Source organism: Hippopotamus amphibius, chromosome 3, assembly GCF_030028045.1.
Source record: "Hippopotamus amphibius kiboko isolate mHipAmp2 chromosome 3, mHipAmp2.hap2, whole genome shotgun sequence".
Taxonomy (NCBI): Eukaryota; Metazoa; Chordata; class Mammalia; order Artiodactyla; family Hippopotamidae; genus Hippopotamus; species Hippopotamus amphibius.
Genome location: NC_080188.1, coordinates 73,649,005 through 73,666,938, shown reverse-complemented (window position 1 = coordinate 73,666,938; position 17,934 = coordinate 73,649,005). Strand labels below are relative to the sequence as shown.

Genomic DNA, 17,934 nt, shown 5'->3' with positions numbered 1-17,934 from the left:
GTCCTCAAAGGCATGAGGGCCTAACAATTAGAAGAGGAAAATGAAGGGGGAGTCAAAGGACACGGAGGATGAAAGCAGACATTTCAACTCTGTCCGCTGGTGGTCTGGAAACAAAAAAAGGGACATAAATGAGGAAATAATCATCAAGATTTTTCCAAAATTGCAAATATAAGACCTCAAAATAAAGAAGATAATAGAGTGGGAAAGAGGATAAATTAAAAACAAACCCAAACTCAGAGTCAGGAATACTTCAGTGGCATTCAAGAACATTCAAACCAAGGAGAAACTCTGGAAATATCCATTAGAGTGAAAGCAGACAAAGGTCAGACAGACATTGAAAGAAACAGCAGATGGAAGATGATAATGGAGTAGAATCCCCGTAATGTTGAAGAAAAATAACCTTGTACCTAGAATTAAATATCCAGGGAAACCATTATTTAAACGTGCAGACAAAATGAATATATCCACAAGCACATGAGATCTCCGAAAAATTCCCTCTTCATTGACCCTGTTTGAAATAATTTTGGGAGGAAGCAAAAAGATATAGGAAGCAAAGATAAGTACGGAACTTAGCATCTACTACCGTTTAAATAAGCAAAACATATAAAGCACTTAGAATACTGCTTGGCATGTAGTAAGTACTCAGTGAAAATGAGCTGTTACTATTATCTTTGTCTTCAGTACTCTGTTAAATAGCTGCATTGAAACCGACATCCTCATTGTTTCTCAAGACAATGCTTTTTAAAGTTCTGTATTTTTTTCTTTTAAAAAGAATTTTATTGAGATATAATTGGCATACAATAAACTGCATATAAAGTCTACAATTTGATATTTTTTCTTATCATCTATTTTATACATATTAATGTATACATTGGCAATCCATATTTCCCAATTCACCCCACCCCAACCCCCACCCCTGCTTTCTCCGCTTGGTGTTCTCTACATCTGTGCCTTGCAAACCAGTTGATCTGTACCATTTTTCTAGATTCCGCATATATGCGTTAATATAGAATATTTGTTTTTCTTTTTCTGACTTACTTCGCTCTGTATGACAGTCTCTAGGTCCATCCATGTCTCTACAAATGTCCCAATTTCGTTTCTTTTTATGGCTAAGTAATATTCCATTGTATACATGTACCACCTCTTCTTTATCCATTCGTCTGTCAATGGACATTTAGGTTGCTTACATGTCCTGGCTACTGTAAATAGTGCTACTATGAACACTGGGGTGCATGTGACTTTTTGAATTATGGTTTTCCCTGGATATATGTCCAGGAGTGGAAATGCTGGGTCATATGGTAACTCTACTTTTAGTTTTTCAAGGAACCTCCATACTGTTCTGCATAGTGGCTGTATCAATTTACATTCCCACCAACAGTGCAAGAGGGTTCCCTTTTCTCCACATCCTCTCCAGCATGTACTGTTTGTAGATTTCTGATGATGCCCATTCTAACTGGTGTGAGGTGATACCTCATTGTAGTTCTGATTTGCATTTCTCTAATAACTAGTGATGTTGAGCAGCTTTTCATGTGCCTCTTAGCCATCTGTATGTCTTCTTTGGAGAAATGTCTATTTAGGTCTTCTGCCCATCTTTGGATTGGGTTGTTTGTTTTTTTGATACTGAGCTGGATGAACTGTTTATATATTTTGGAGATTAATCCTTTGTCTGTTGATTCGTTTGCAAATATTTCCTCCTGAGGACTGTCTTTTCGTCTTGTTTATAGTTTCCTTGCTGTGCAAAAGCTTTTAAGTTTCATTAGGTCCTACTTGTTATTTTTGCTTTTATTTCTGTTACTCTAGGAGGTGGGCCAAAAAAGATCTTGCAGTGATTTATGTCAAAGGGTGTTCTTCCTATGTTTTCCTCTAAGAGTTTTATAGCGTCTGGCCTTACATTTAGGTCTTAATCCATTTTGAGTTTATTTTTGTGTATGGTGATAGGGAGTGTCCTACTTTCATTCTTTTACATGTATAAAATTCTATATTAAGTATGAATGTTTACTGGAGATTTTTTAGTAGGTATCATTCATTCATTCATTCATGTATTTATTTGGGTGATCCCATCTAAACTTATCAAGCTCTTATTTAAGAGCTTAATAATAACTTTTCTGCATCCCTTAAGATCATATTGATGGATTTTCTAATATTGGGCCATCCATACAATCTTCAAGTAAACTCTATTTGATTGTGGTAAGAGTGTCTTCCTGCTGTGCTGAGTACTTTACTGTTGTGTTATGTTAACTAATATTTTATTTAGTGTTGAAAAATGCTGTTGACTTTTTGTTACTCTTCTGCCTGGCAATCTTGCTGACTTGCTTACTAGTTTTAGTAGTTTGTTAATTTCACAGCTTTCATTTATAAACGATGATAATTTTATCTCCTCCCTTGTAATCTTTATGCCTCTTATTAGTTTTTCCAGTGAGGCAGCACCCGCTAGGTGAGGAGTACAGGCTCTGGAGAGGGACCTGGGTTCAAACTCTAATACCACCTCATTGTGGAGCCTGGCCAAGCCACCTAAACTCTTGCTGCTTCAGTTTCATCACCTGAAAAGTGGTGAGAAAAACATCTCATGGAGTTTGGGAGGGTTACACAAGTGAAAGTGCTTGGCACATGGCCGACAATAAATGCTAACCACAATCCTTTTTCTGTATCCACCAGGGACTGGTTCAAGGACCCTCCCCCGCCCCGCCCCTGGATACCAGAATTCACAGATGCTCAAGTCCCTGGCACAAAATGATGTAGCATTTGCATATAACCTATACACACCTTCCTCTATACTCTGAACCATCTATAGATTACTTATAATACCTAACACAATGTAAATGTTATGTAAATAGCTGCCACCGTGGCAAATTCAAGCTTTGCTTTATGGAGTCTTCTCGAATTTTTTTACGAATATTTTCAACCTGCAGTCAGTTGATCCTGAGGGTGCAGAACCTGTAGATACAAAGGGCCAACTGTATTACAAATGAAATTAAGAATGGGAGCTACCTAACCCAGTCTTAGAGGCTTAGGGAAAATATTCCCAGAGAAAACAGTATCAAAATGACACCTCTAGATCAGGTAAGTGAGTCAGGAGAAAGAGGCGAGCAAGAGACATTGGCTGAAATAGTCCCAGTGAGGGACGTGCACATCCACATGTTTAGCAATGAGAGAAAGTATGGTCTGTTTAGAGAATGGACAGTAGTCCTGGGTAACTCAGCTCTTCATATACAAATATTCACTGCTCCACTAGAGAATAAGTTCCTAAAAGGAATCATGTTTGGTTCATGTTTTTATCCCTCACAGCACTTGGCAGAGAGCCATGCATTGAGCCAGAGAAAGTGCTCAATAAATTACAAACATCTGCTATTGTTTGGGAGGGGTTCTGGTCTGCTGGCAGCCTACCTGATTCAAAACCATCCCTAAAAGCCATTGCTTTATGAACTTCAGAGGCTAAGGCATGTGCCCTAGAGGTCAAAGTGTAGAAGAGAAATACCTCAATACGAAATCTAATAAGCCACCAGAAAACCGTGTGTCTGCCATTTTAGAGCTCCTTCAGAAACAATCAGAATCAGGATCTTGCTTTCTAGGGGTAGAGTCGAAAGATATGAAACATAGATTTTTTTAAAAATCTGTTTGGAATTACTGCAGATTTTAAAGTGACAAATAATACTGTTATGACTGCATATTTGTTCTCTTGGATTCTCAGGAAAAGAGCCACCAAATAAATTAAATATTAACAATATTACTCTTTTTACAAAATTTCTTTCGAATTTTATTTTCTAAATACTTAGCAAATGCTGTTCAATTAGTGAACCGAAAGGATTTCTATTTGAAGGAATTTAGAAAATAGGGTTTGGCTTGCTTCTACTTTTTTTCATTTATTGAAGCATTTACTTTGCAATTTATAAAATTATCCTCTCAAATAATAAAATTGGAAAAAATATTAAACAGCCTTTTTTTTTTCCCCTCAGTTCCCAAAACCCCCTACTAATCTAAGAAGCTCATCTGTATCATCTAAAAATGAGTGTAAGGATTCTATCTGTAGTCTGGCCTAAATTAGGCTCTTGGGAAATTCTATTTCCCTTCCTAATCCTGACAATAAAGCACATGCTGGGACCTTCCAACAGCTATGTGATCACTAATGATTTATTTCCAGTCCAACTCCTTTTCTCAGAACCTGATATTACTTGACCCCTCAGCAACAGGTAACAGATTACTAACAACAAAAATAGCACTATTAGAGTTCTACTGTGTACCAGGCAAGTGCTTGGCACACAAGAACACAGTGTTTCCCAAACTTCAGCCCTTCCAGCTCCATCCCAATTCTTGTCATCCTTTGTACCACCTGTATCATTTACACGAGGAGAGGGTCGATATGAACACAAGTCAATATAAAAAATACTGCAGATACTTAAGAGAAGCAGACATCAGTGGGGACAGCACAGAGGAGGGATGTGATCAAGATTTCCAGGTGGCTAGAGAGGAGGTAAACTTGGGGTTCGGCAAGAAAACTTCATAAAGAAAGTAACTCATAGAGAAGACACTTGGGTGGTTGCCAGAGGTGGGGGGTGGGGTGGGGAGATGCAAAATGCGTGTAGGGGGTTTAAAGGTACAAACTTGTAGTTATAACACAAATAAGTCACGGGGATGTAATGTACAGCATGGTGTCCATGGTTAAGAATACTATAGTGCATATCTGAAAGTTGCTAAGAGAATAAATCTTAAAAGTTCTCAGCATAAGAAAAAAATTATAACTGTCTATTGGCACAAATGTTAACTAAACCTATGGTGGTTTTGCCATATATACAAATGTCGAATTGTTATGTTGTATACCTGAAACTCACACAAAGTTATATGTCAATTATACCTCAATTAAAAAAAAGAAAAAGTGTAGATGTAAGAATAGGCATATGGTGGATATAAAATCCATCACGAGAGCAGGGGACAGAGTGGATATGACAGGCAAGCAAGGGCCAGAAGGTGTGAAAAGCCTAACATTCTCTTTTGAAGACCTGGAAACTGGCCAACCCTTTCCTGAAGACACTACCTGGACATTTCCTCTTCTGGAGTGCCCAGCTCAGCAACAGACTCTCTGGTCTTCACATATAATCCCAAACCTTCTTACATACATTTGCCTGCTGGGGAAATATTCTGACAGTTGGCTTCAGTCAATAATTCTTGACTATTAACCCATAAACTAAAATCTCTTGTACTAATAGCTCACCCAGTCTTCAGTGCAGTACTGCTGATGACTTACAAGACATTTTTGGCTTTAGGTTCCATTTTTATCTCAATCTTGAGCTTTCCAAAATGAAGCTCATCCATTTCCCTGACTCACCCACCGTGTTTCAGCTACAACCTTTATCAGTTCCTGCAATGTTTACTTCCAAAGTCAGGATCCTCCCTGCACTTTGCTCCTCCCACTGAGGCTGGAAGTACAAGATCAAGATGCTGGAAGGGGTGGTAAGGATTTTCTTCCTGGCCTGCAGACAGCACCTTCTCACTATGTCTGCATGTGGCCCTTCCTCTGTACATGTCGACTCCTGGAGTCTCTTCCTCTTCTTATAAAGACAGCAGTCCTACTGGATTAGGGCCCCACTCTCACGACCTCACTTAACCTGAAATACCTCCTGAAAGTCCTGTCTCCAAATACAGTCACACTGGGAGTTGAGCTTCAATATGAGGATTTATGGGGGAGAGGGAGAGACACACTCGGTCTATAACAACTACCTTTCCAAAAGCTGGAATATTATGTAAGGAGTCTGACAACCCTGAGGCCACCATGTTGTAAGTAAGCCCAATCTAGTCCTGTGTAAAACCCAAGCAGAGAAGAATGAAGGAACCCAGCCCACAGCCAGGACTGAGGCCCCATATATATGACCCAATTTCTTAAACCATCTCAGAGAGTCCTTTGGAGCCATACCAGCTGAGACCACAGACATTCTGGCATAGAGACAAGTCATTGCCACTGGGTACTGTCCAAATTTCTAACCTTGGAACTTGAAACAAATAAAATAATTCTTATTTTACACTACTGAATTTGGGGGTAGCCATTTGTGTAGCATTTAGTAATTAACACTGAAACTGATATGAGATCAGGTGATGGGTAGACACCTGAGCAAGGACATTCACTGTTAGTGAGGCTAGAAAGGCAGTAATGAAATTATTATTGGAGGCTGGAGAGAGGGCAACTCATGTTGCATAGTTGCCCTGCAATAATATGGAAGAAAGAAAAGATATCTAATAAACTGGTGCACCTGGCTAAGAAAATTTCCGAATGTGATAACTGGCTTCATTTTGCAGCCTAGGATTAATTACGGGAAGAGAAAGAGGAACTAAAACGTTCAAGTTGAATTTAGAGGAAGTCATTCAATCCAGGACTTGCTAGGTTGGAAAGTAAAACTGTTATTCTTGCCTCTCTAGGTAACACAAGATTTTCAAAGAAAGAAGTAGTCTTAGGGCAAAGATCAAATCCAGGGTCCATTTGTACAATGTACTCTCAGGTTAAAGATCAAATCAAGTATGCAGCTGGAAGATGCCTCATTACAATCTAGAAAAGACTTAAGGTGGCACCTCATAGACCCTGTCATTGAGACAAAGGTGTTTCTAAAGACATTGAGGGCTTTTCCTACAGCATTCTGAAGTAAACCGGAGCCTGTCTCAAGAGTTTTCTGGGTATGTCTTTTTCCAATGGAGTGAATTTCAATAAAGTTTACAGGAAGCCCCCAAGGTTTATAAGAAAATTGTACCAAAAGGAAAGAAAAGAAAAAAAAGCAAAAAGCACCACCAGCTAAACAAAAAGAAGGACACAAAAAGCCCTAGATCCCCAACTCTCTATGAGCAAGAAACAGCCAGCTCAACTGCTCACAAGAGCTATTTCTTACGGAAAAGGAAGAATCAGAGGAGGAGCCTTTAACTTCACAGCCAGCCCAGCTGAGGAGGCTGATGCACAAATGAAGAAAACTTCTTGGGTGTTTCAACCCCAGCAGCCTTAGAGGAACCGACCAGCTGCATGTAGCCCAGATTGCAAAATCATGACAAATAACAAATTACTGTTTTTTAAGCCACTATATTTGGGAGTGGTTTTTGTTTGTTTTGTGGTTTTGTTTGTTTAATGCAGATAAGTAAAAAAATAGATAACTGAAACCTTTTGGGGGTTTGGGGGGCGGGGACAAATATAGCAACAGAGAGACCAACTCTTGCCACTACACCATGAGACAGGATAATAGTGGCCTGGACCCAGGTGGCACCAGTGAAGGTGGAAGCAGGTCAGACGTGGGATCTATTCTGAAGGCACAGATAAATGATTTAGCAGATTAAATGTGGGGTGTGAGAAAGAGAAGTAAGGACAACTGCACGGCTAACTGATTGCCTGGTTATCTATGCAACTACAAGAATGGATTTGCCATCGAGTGAGATGAAGAAGACAGTGAGGGAAGCAGTTTGAGGGGTAAAGTCAGGAATCTGAGGAGTACTAGATATCCAATCAGAGATAGCAAAGAGACTTGTACGCATGAGTCTGGAGTTCAGAGAGAGGTCACGACCAAAGGTACATTTACGAATCATCATTTAGAAAAGTGTTGAAAGCCACGAGACTGAATGAGATCACCAAGGGAGTGAGCATAGACAGAGAAAAGGCCATGAACTGAGCCCTCTGATGCCTACATTTAGAGGTTAAGAAACTAAGGAACTGGCAAAAGAGACTGAAATAGGTGCTGGTGAGGAAAAAGGACAATAAGGAGGGGGGACGGCCTGGAAGCCAAATGAAGAACTTTCCAGTTCTGCTGATGGTGTACCTAGGAAGAGAACCGAACACTAATCACTGGATTTAACATGGGTTCTTGCTACCTTTGACAAGTGCATTTTTCATGGGGTAATGGGGATGACAGCCTGGCTGGATCAAGAAGAACAGAGTTGACTTTGAAAACTGTCCTATAAAATGAGGACAGAAAAACCAGGTGGTAGCTGGAGAGAAACATGAGGTCCAGAGAGTCTTTTGGGATTTTGTTTTTGATGGGAGAAATTGTAGCATGGCTGCATGGTGATGGGAAAGGCTCGTTACAGAGAGAAGAAAATTTGATGATGAACTTTAAAAAAAGAATTACTAGAGCTATGTCCTTGAGAAGATAATAGGAATGAGACTCCATCCCGGAATGAGTGCAATGGATTTCTGACTGGTTTCCTGAGCTCCAATCTGTTCTTTTCTTCAATAAATCCTACCCCAAACTAACTTTCCTAAAATATTGTTTTTATTATAATGTTCCAGCAATGTGTTTTGCTGTGTTACTTATGTTTCCTACCTGTGTTTGCATGCCTCTGCTTAGCTGTTAAACTCTTCAATGATCATTAAGGTCAGTACAAGTCAACCATGTGTCCAACCCCTAGCTGGGGACACGGGACACACTGTCCTGTCTTTATTCAAAGCGTAAGTGTAGAGACAGATAATAAGATGAATGTACAGACAGAAAAGCTATTATAGGGGAATACAGGCAGCACCAAATAAATTCATATCAGGGAGAGAATAATTCTGCCTGGGCAGTAGAAGGGGCCATCAAAAGTTAGAGACGGTGGGCTTTGTGAGCAAGACATTCGAAGGCTGACAGGGAGTAACAAGGGATATGGCAAGTGTGTCTAGAGCACAGAGGAGGTGTGACTGGAGACGAGGCTGCGAAGGCTGTCCAAGCCCCACTGGAAACTACTCCCACTCCTGTCAGTGGGAAGCCTCTATCGCAGCCAGACTCCTTTCTCTACTGTCCCCCAAGGTGTGCACACACATACTTTCTTTCAAGCACAGTGAGCCATGGCAGTCCAGAAACCACAGGCAGGGGATGGGGATACGGCTGAACTAGATCACAGCTCTTTGAAGGGAGGGATGGGTGCCCCTGGGGAACCCCCATGACTTTTCAAGGTCTGTATGACCACAGAGAGTTCTAAAGAAATGAATTTCCAGGTCCACTACTTCCTTGAGAATCCCTTTTTATAAGTGATATGCCTGACATGTGCCTGAGGCAGGCAGATTTCTAGCAAGTTCTCTTCTCCCACTTCTTCTTTCTTAATAACGCTTCTTCTATTACAAAAGAAAGGTGGACCTCTCCCCGATCCAGAATCCTACCATGTGCATCTTGTTTGTCCAAGGCGCCAAATACAGGGCCAAGTGGGAAAACTGATATTAGAGATATCTTCTTTAGTCAAAGCAGGGATATCCACACTACCCACCTCCACTCTGATAGACATTTCCAATATAGTTTTGTTTTACGATAATAATCACTTATCAAAAGTGATTGGGTTACTTTAGTTAATTGTGTACTAATAATATTTAAAATAACATAAAAAATAATTTTAACAATAAAATTATTTATTTAAAAAAATGAAATCTCAATGTATATGCTTATTTTTGGTGTTGAGGAGTAAGGAGAGCAAAAAAGTTGGGAAAATATATTGTAAAATCTCTAACTAAAACATTCAGTGAAAGAACAACTATTTGAAAATGTTAGTAGTCAGTGCTAACAGTGTGCAAAGGGTACAGCGGACCCTTGAACAACAAGCGATTGGGGCACCAACACTCTGCTCAATGGAAAATCTGCTGTAATTTACAGCAGGCCCTGGGTACCGTGGTTGCTCCATATCCATGGTTCTGCATCACAGATTCAACGAACCACGGATCCTATAGCACCAAGGTATTTACTGTTGAAAAAAAGCCTCATCTAAGTGGACCTCACAGTTCAAACTCCTGTTATTCAAGGGTCAATGTATTTCCGCTCCCAAATTTTTATCAGAAGGTATTTGAGCAAAAGGCCCAGTAAGGAGACTTCAGTGATACTGGAATCACTGACTATGTCACTGGGCTCGTGTGTCACGATGGTAATTAGAGTCCCTCCACCCCCAACCTTACAGCCATCGTATTTTCCTAGTCTGGGATCATTTTCAGTTTCAGTTCCCTTACTCGACAAAATACTCTTTCTGTAACTCTCCTTCAGCATGTGGAAAAGAAACAACTTAGAACATGATCACCTAATAAGCATTCAGACTTTTTTTACTCATTTTCATGTGCTCTTCTAGAAATGACCTGCCGGGCACCACTAGATTCACAGCGGGATAAAACACTGTGAATATATGTGTATACATATATGTGTAATGAAAATATATGTGTATACATACTCTGCCTCCAGATATAAAATGTGTACAAATACTATCATTGAATTGAGCTGAGGTCAAAGAGCCTCATTTCCTATTTCTGATTCTAGCACTGAATAACTTAAAAAAAAAAGAGGGAGGGGGTAACATTCTCTGACATACAGCAAGTTAATAAGTGATAATAAACATATGAAACTGATATAGTTATTTAGTAAAATTTACCATTAAATAGTTAGGAGTAAACACTACTAGCAAACCCACAAATGTTCTCTCAACTTTCCTATGGGATGTTTCCCTTCTGGCCCATAAAATATGATAGCAGTCAGCACATAAGCAATGCTCAACCTCAATAGTCTGACTCAGCAATCTGTAATCACCCGGTAAATAACTTCAAGAGCTAATGTTGAGCTAAAGAAAGAAGTTGGGTTCTTGCCAACCCTTAGATCATAAAAATCTTCTGAAAAGGAGACTTCCCGAATAGTCGACTACAACACCACTGTCGTGATATGTGAGAGTCTCCTGATCACATCCTGAATCCCAGCCTTTTACTTGGACGGAAGGATGGATACATAGGTAGACAGACAGATACACATATATAGATCAGTCCACATCTACCTACTATTTATCAAGGTCTATCAGCAAAAACTATGCAAACTGGACAAATGTTTTCATTCGGGAACCATAAAAAATTTTTTCTCCAAGGAACAAAACACATACAGACACTCATCTGACCATATTTGCTCATAAAGATTATCTTTAAATATATAACTAATAATGTCAATTATGCAAGTACCATGTAAGCATTAATTTAAAACCAATGTTCCATCACTATATCACTCTGCATCAAAATGAAATAGTGGTTGATCATCACTGTCAAATTGTGGGAAATATTTCTATGGAAACAATATCATCCTTCGTAAGTAACGGTGCTCTTAAATCTGTCTGGGTTCAAATCCCAGCCCTACCATGTTCTCACTCTGTGACCTTGGGAAAGTGACTTAATTACTCTGTGCTTCAATTTCTTCAGTTATAAAATACAGTCCCTACCACCACATAAGTTTATTATGACAGCTTTTTAAAAATACACACACACTTGGAACAATGTCTGGTACATAATAAGAATTCAACAAGGGTTAGCTGTGATTCATACTATTTCCCATAGTTCCAGCTGTGGACCTAAAAGAGAACTCTCTATAAATCATTAACTAACCTTCAAAAGAATAGTTACATAATGAATAAAACAGTAAACTCTAAACAAGATAGGAAGAGAGGGCAGTTTTCTAAGTTTTAAAAATCTTTTAAAAGCTGTTTTGGGTTCAAGATCCATTTAAAAAGCTCATTAGAGTTATGACTATTTTCCTCAGAAAAACCCCCTTTACACAACATTTCAGAGCTTCATTCATACCCTTCCTGAAGTCCACCCAGAGCCAGCAAACCTGAGATGCAGAACCTTCTAGGATTTAAAATTCTTCAATTAGCAAACTCTATTTCAATAAATTTTAGACCACTTTCCCCCATCCTCCAAAGAAATTTATAAACATGTAATTCATTGACAAACTATGTCCTGTGATACAGCTGCTGATATTTACATATTAATTTCATGGATTAAAACAAAAAGCATCAAATTGTTTTTCTTAAACCCACCAGTAACCAGTAGGAAAATTCCTAATTCCAGAAACAGTAGCTTCAAATCAGGTTCCGGAGCTCCCACTCCAAATCAGCAGAGAATAGTGAATCCAAAAGTACGGGAGCGCTCTGCCTATGAGAAGTCCAGTGACCAACCTAACCCCTCTGTCACTCCATCATAGAGCAGATGATTCTGCTGGAAAGGCCATTCTGAGAATGATCAGAGCTCTGACAGGAGAAAACAGAGGAAGAAATACAAGGATGTGCCATTAAAACACAACCAGAACAAACCTTCAGAATTTTCTAAACTTCTTAACTTTAAGCACAGCTTTACATTTTTCACCACTTTATAAATCTAAAACGGCTATTGCTTTGTCTTCAGTCCTCTCCTTTCTATATCCTTATGTTCTTCCCTTTGTATCTCCTCCCTCTGCCTATCATGCCCACCACACAGTGTTTTGATAAAAATGAGAGGAAGTGTACTGAACATTGTACTTTGATGCTTTCCATAGAACAGTTCCCCTCTGCACAGCAGCATGCTGCAACCACCTAGATCTGATCTTTTTATTCAGTCAAGTCAAGGAAGCCTCTAAGCATACTGACAAGATGAGAATGCCTATCAATTACAAGGAGATGCTATTACTAGTGTCATAACATTAGACAGTAGCTTTTAAAAACATAATGGAAGTAGCTAGTGATAACCACTTTACTTCCAGTTTCTAAGCTTCTGACTCACCCTATTTAAGAATCTATTAGCATCATTTATGAATTAACCTTGCCTTACATACTTCGAAGTTAACAAAATTTTAAATGCATAGAAGTTTAAGTTAAATTCAACATATTAGAAGCTAAATTCAAATATATCGTATATGCGTGCAACATACAGTCACAATAACACTTCACAAAATTAAGTGGATTTTCAATTAAAGCCACTTTGAATAAGGATTTCACTGCAATGCAAGTCTCCTGCATTTCTTCCAAGTTTCCAGCACTGATTTTGGAAATAATATACATTTAATATATATTATAATATAAATTATTTCTAGAAATAATATAAACCCAGGCCTCATTGCCAAACGGTAACCATTCCTGTACACTGCTCTCCCAAGGAAGATAGGTGTCCTGATCAAAGATGAGGAGGGTCATTTGACAAAGAGAGACATGCCACTCACACACGAGTTGGCACCAGCCGGCGGGGAGTTTGGGAGAGGGCAGGGAAGAAGCGGGAGCTGCAGTACCTTTCTTGAACTTTCTGAGCTCGATGAGGTGCAGAACGCAACGCTCTGTGCTGCGGGAGGGACCTCGCTTTCCCCGAACCCCACAGCTCGGCGGGGGCAGCCAGGCGCGCGTCCCCCGCTCTCCGCCTGCAGGCGCGGAGTAGCTGGAGCGCACGGAGCCCGGCGACGCGGCAAGAGCGGAGCGCACGGCGGCGCCGCCGGGAGACCCGCAAGTGGACGAGCAATCTGTGCTCGGCTGGAAGCGGAGGATGCCGAGGAGAGCCCGCGACAGGAATAAAGGCTCAGAAGGAGAAAAACCTCTGCGCGTAGCACCACCGAAAACCGAAGTCGCGGTCAAGGGTTCCCCAGAAGAGGGCGGGGCGGCCCAGCCGGCAGCCAGCCGCGGGGGAGACGGGTGGGTCGGGCCAGAGCTGGGAGGGGTCCGAGCCGAAGGCTTTCGGGGAAAATTCCCTCGCCCTTTCAGCCACCAGGACCTCCCTTCCTAAAGCGGAGAAGCCAAGCTCTGTACCTCCATCGAGTCCGGGCTGCAGGGTCGGGGGCGGCGGGCAGCGCAGCGGGGCCGGCGCCGTCACCCGGCTCCCTTCCCGGGCGTCGGGCTTCTGCAGCCGAGAACGAATTAGCTGGGGTTGCCCTGAACGCCTGGAACCCAGGGCGTCCCAACCCCCAACGAAAAGAAAAGTGAAAGAGAAAAGAGCAAGGAGGAGAGGCGAAGATAAACATCCCTAGCGGAGGCCGGGGGAGGGGCGGGTGGCAGCAGCTCTGGGCCGACTGCCCCAGGTGTCTTGGCTCCCCCACCCCGGGAGGTGGCCGCTGCTGCCAAGCCCGGCGGCTCAGAACCTGGAGGGCCAGAGGGAGGAGGTCTACGAGAGCCGGCCGTGCCTCGCAGGGACGCTGGCCCCGGACTTGGCCTAGCCCTCCCGGGGCACCTGCAGGGAAGGCGCGAGGAGTCGTCCACCTGCGGCATCCACAGCGCCCCGCGTGGCACGCGAGGCTGCCCGAGCTGAGACCGGGCGCGGCGCGTGTCCAAGCCGTGCAGTGGAAAGGGGAAAATGTGTTGCATCGGGACCGGCGGCAACTCCAGACTTTGACCCGCCCTGCAGGCTAGAAGAAGGACGGCTCTGAATTCCTACTGGAGAAAACGTGGGAGGAACACACCTGGGCGACTGTTTTGTCCAAGGTAGTGGGCACGGAGGGTGAATGAACTTGAAGGAATGAGCCTGCCTGTGGATCATTTTCTCAGTCTAGTGCATAGTCCGGTGTAAAACATTACAAGGAGACCACGCGAAATGTTATTGTAGGATTTTATAGTTGAAAGAAGGAACTGAGTTCTTGGAGGCTAAGTGATCCTCGTGCTTCAGAGCCTGCAGAAAAGGTTTCAGTTCTTGGAAGCACTTTGGAGGACCTCGCGCGCTTGTTAATCACTGAAAATCCCAAGCTGAAGGGTGCTTCCCCACATTTTTCGGAGTCATGTCACAGAAAAAATGATTAGACTCCCTGGAGCTTGGTAAAACATTTAACTAACTTCTCTTTGCATTACATACATGTTAAAAATAAAAATTAAAAATATTAGAAGTGATATAAATATTAAATGTACATAAACTTCCATATAAAATCATTTCAACTTTTTATGAAAAAGTTTAGCTCTGGATAGTCACTGTCAACAAAATAAGTGAGATGAAAATGTAAAAACTTTTTTACAGCTGTTCAAAATTTTACCATGGTTGGAAATTATATTTAAAGAAATGAAGCATTCTTTTCTGTCCAAGACAATGTAATGTTGAATTTTTTGTGTGCTAATGCCAATGATTTCAAATCCAATCGGACTTATTGTCACAGCAATACGCTGAAGCTCTGATTTGCCAGAGAGGATGCATCGTGAGATTCGGGATTGCAGCTGGATAGGATTCTGTTGCAATAGATATAGCAGCCCCAGTGGTAAAGTATGTGTATATGTGACTATCGAAATTAATGATGGAGAAGTGGATCGGCGTCTGCACCTCAGCTTGAACTGCTCCAGTCCTTCTTGGCTCCTGCAAGATGAACTCCCATACCTCCTTCAGCCCCCTTACAGGTGCTGTGGGCTCTGCAGCTGGTGGCTGAAGTAGTTGTTCAGATAGTAAGTCCCCTCATTTGCCTCACTCAGCACCAACTAGCAGAGGCAGTATCACTGCTGCCAGAGGTCACATGGTTACATCATCACATCCCAGATTCTACTGCACTTGGGCTGCCTAAGAGCGCTGAAATAAAGCTACTCTTAGCTGAGGCTCACTAGCCTGCGGCTGAGAGACATCAGTGTCTGACAGCACACTTTTAACACATGACCACCATGAATTTTGTGAGCTACTGGAGAAATTTTCACAACTCTACAAAACTGAAGGGAATTTTCTTCAGAGAATCGAGCTTTGAAGTACAATCTGAAGACAAGAATAATAAAATTGGTCTACAGATATTGATCAAGCTTCTATTATATGTAAGTTCTGGAACAAGATGGACTGAGTGATATATAAAGCACTTAGAGTGAATAGATAAAATAACATGAATGACAAGAAAGTGAAACTGAAATTGATGATGGCCATAAGAGAGACTTGGCTCAACTACTTGCCTCCTGAGTATGTAGGTCAAATTTGTTTTCTTAATTACAGAAAAAAAGTATTTTTGAGTTAGTTATATAAATGCTAGCAATTCAGTGAGGTTGGGTTTTCAGCATAATGTTTTTGTTGCACTGCTTCAAACAGAGAAATCTAATGTATGCAGCTTGTATTTTCAGTTGCCACAGGTTGTTTGGCAAGATATTGAAAATTGCTCACGCCAATAAACAAGTAAATTCCACTGTATAAATTGATGAAATAATTTGAAACTGCCTAAAGGTAATAAAATTACCATGTGGAAAGAAGTAAAAATTAACTAAACTTCACAGAAGTGGCCATAATAATCTTTCTTTGAACTAAAAAAAATTAACAATAAAATCATAGTTGAATACATTTTTAATATCTGATTTTTCCTTCCAAAGGCAATGTTAGCCAATTGGCTAGCTGTCTTTAAAATAAATGACTAATATATGTTTTCTGTAGCTTTGGAGACTACGTGGAAGTAATTGAAAGTTAACTCATCTGACTTAGTGTTCAAAGTCTATGACTGTGACCTTATTTATGGTTCTTCTAAAGAACAAATCACAGGTTAGGAGCAAGTTGATCTTCTGGTCTGAAAAACATAGCCCAGGACCCAAGCTGTCATTTTGCTTGAAGGCTTACATAAAGGTTGCTCCCCACCTCTGACTTATTGGTGGTCCTGACAATAGAGGAATACTCTTCCTCTTCGAGATTACTTAAGTTTTCAAAAGCTTCTTAAGTTACTGCTTTCTCAAAGGTGCAGCAATACTAGCTACTACTTCCGTAGTTCCTACGGTGTGTGCCCAAATGCCTACTAAGACAAATATTAACTCATTAAATCCTCACAGCAATGCTATGAAATATGAACAACTATTATGTCCACTTTACTGAGGGAAAAACCATCGCCCAAAGAAATTTCACAACGTGCCTGCAATTGACATGCAATTTAGTGGAGCCCCACAAGAATCTGACCTCAGGTGGTCTAGCCTGAGTCCACACCCCTACCCTCTGCCACCTCTAAATTGACAACCGCCCTCTACAGCTTCTAAAACAAAGAATTCCAGAGAAAAGAAGGCTTTGACTCTCAGGCAGTATCTTTCAGTCATATTTTGTTTCCTCTGGAGTAATTTTAGCCATGACCAGGAAGGAAACTCACGAATTCCCTTGAGTTTCTGCTTCCTGCTCTCATTGTATTTCTGTAATGAAACTTCCATGAGCATTGCATCCCTGTTATGAACATAGGTTACTTGAATAAAATCACTGACAACAGGCTGACAGAGCGTTGCTGCAGGTCAGAAACAGCAGAACTAGTAGCTGACACCTTCTGGCTGATGCCTATTAAAGATGGTGATTTTGTTTGACTACGGAGTCAAAGTGTACCCATGGCAAAGGAGGAGAAGGGACACCTAGTTTCAAGCTGTAGGTGAATTTAAAATAAATAGTAATATAATTCTTAATATGTTTAAAAGTATATGGTGTCTTAAATGTTTTGGTACTTAGTAAGGGGGAAAAGGGGTTTAAATTATCTCTTGGTTTATTACCAAGAGAAAATTTAATGTGCTAATAATACTATTTTGAACAGTCTTTTATGGCTGATCTTATTAATCATAGTCTAATTCAAAAAAACACTAATTACCTTACTTAGATTTATAATGAGAGTGTATTATAAATGTATACAGTATGAATGGATCTTGTTGGCATTTATTTCAATGACATTGTAAAAAGACACTTTTTATTTTTATCACATATGCTTGTTGACATATGGAAGATACACATTTCTTGAGTTAGTCCTCTAATTTAAATTCATGCACTTTTTACAACATGTAATAACTTTAACAAAAGGGTGTGAACCGAAGTTGACACCAATAATATATCTACATTGGCAAGTTAAATTGACATTGATTTTGATTTTGGCCCTATGGCTGACAAGTAAGCCCTTCATAAATATTTGAGTTTATTTGAGTTTATTTTTAGTCAAAAATAATTTCACCTGTCATTTCATAGTTTTAAATTCTTGCTAGAATAAAAATCTTGATTACAGATATATGTATATATGTATATAAACACATATATACATATGTATACGTATTGCACACGTGTATGTATGCATATAATAGCTCTTTGAAAGTACCATGAAATAATTTGATAACTTATGTATCTTAATTCTGTGGTTTATTTATATTTAATCCTACAGTCACTTTTCATTGAGTTTTTAACTAAACTTTCTTCAAAATCTTTATCAAAATCAATTTTCAGAAGCACTCTGACATATATCAACTATACCAATAGAAGGCTCATAATCATTGATTAAAATATCATTGGTTTTGTTATTATGGTAATTGTAT

The 17,934-nt window shown here is 40.4% G+C and overlaps 1 protein-coding gene across 1 annotated transcript in view; it reads right to left on the bottom strand.

The window, feature by feature from the left end:
* The window catches only part of IL15 (interleukin 15), a 70,543-nt gene extending 57,484 nt beyond the window's left edge, over nt 1-13,059 (bottom strand). Inside the window, exon 1 of the mRNA XM_057727452.1 lies at nt 12,981-13,059. The gene's annotated coding sequence lies outside the window, so the exon portion shown is untranslated. The remainder of the gene's footprint in view (nt 1-12,980) is intronic.
* Between the last annotated feature and the right edge of the window lie 4,875 nt (nt 13,060-17,934).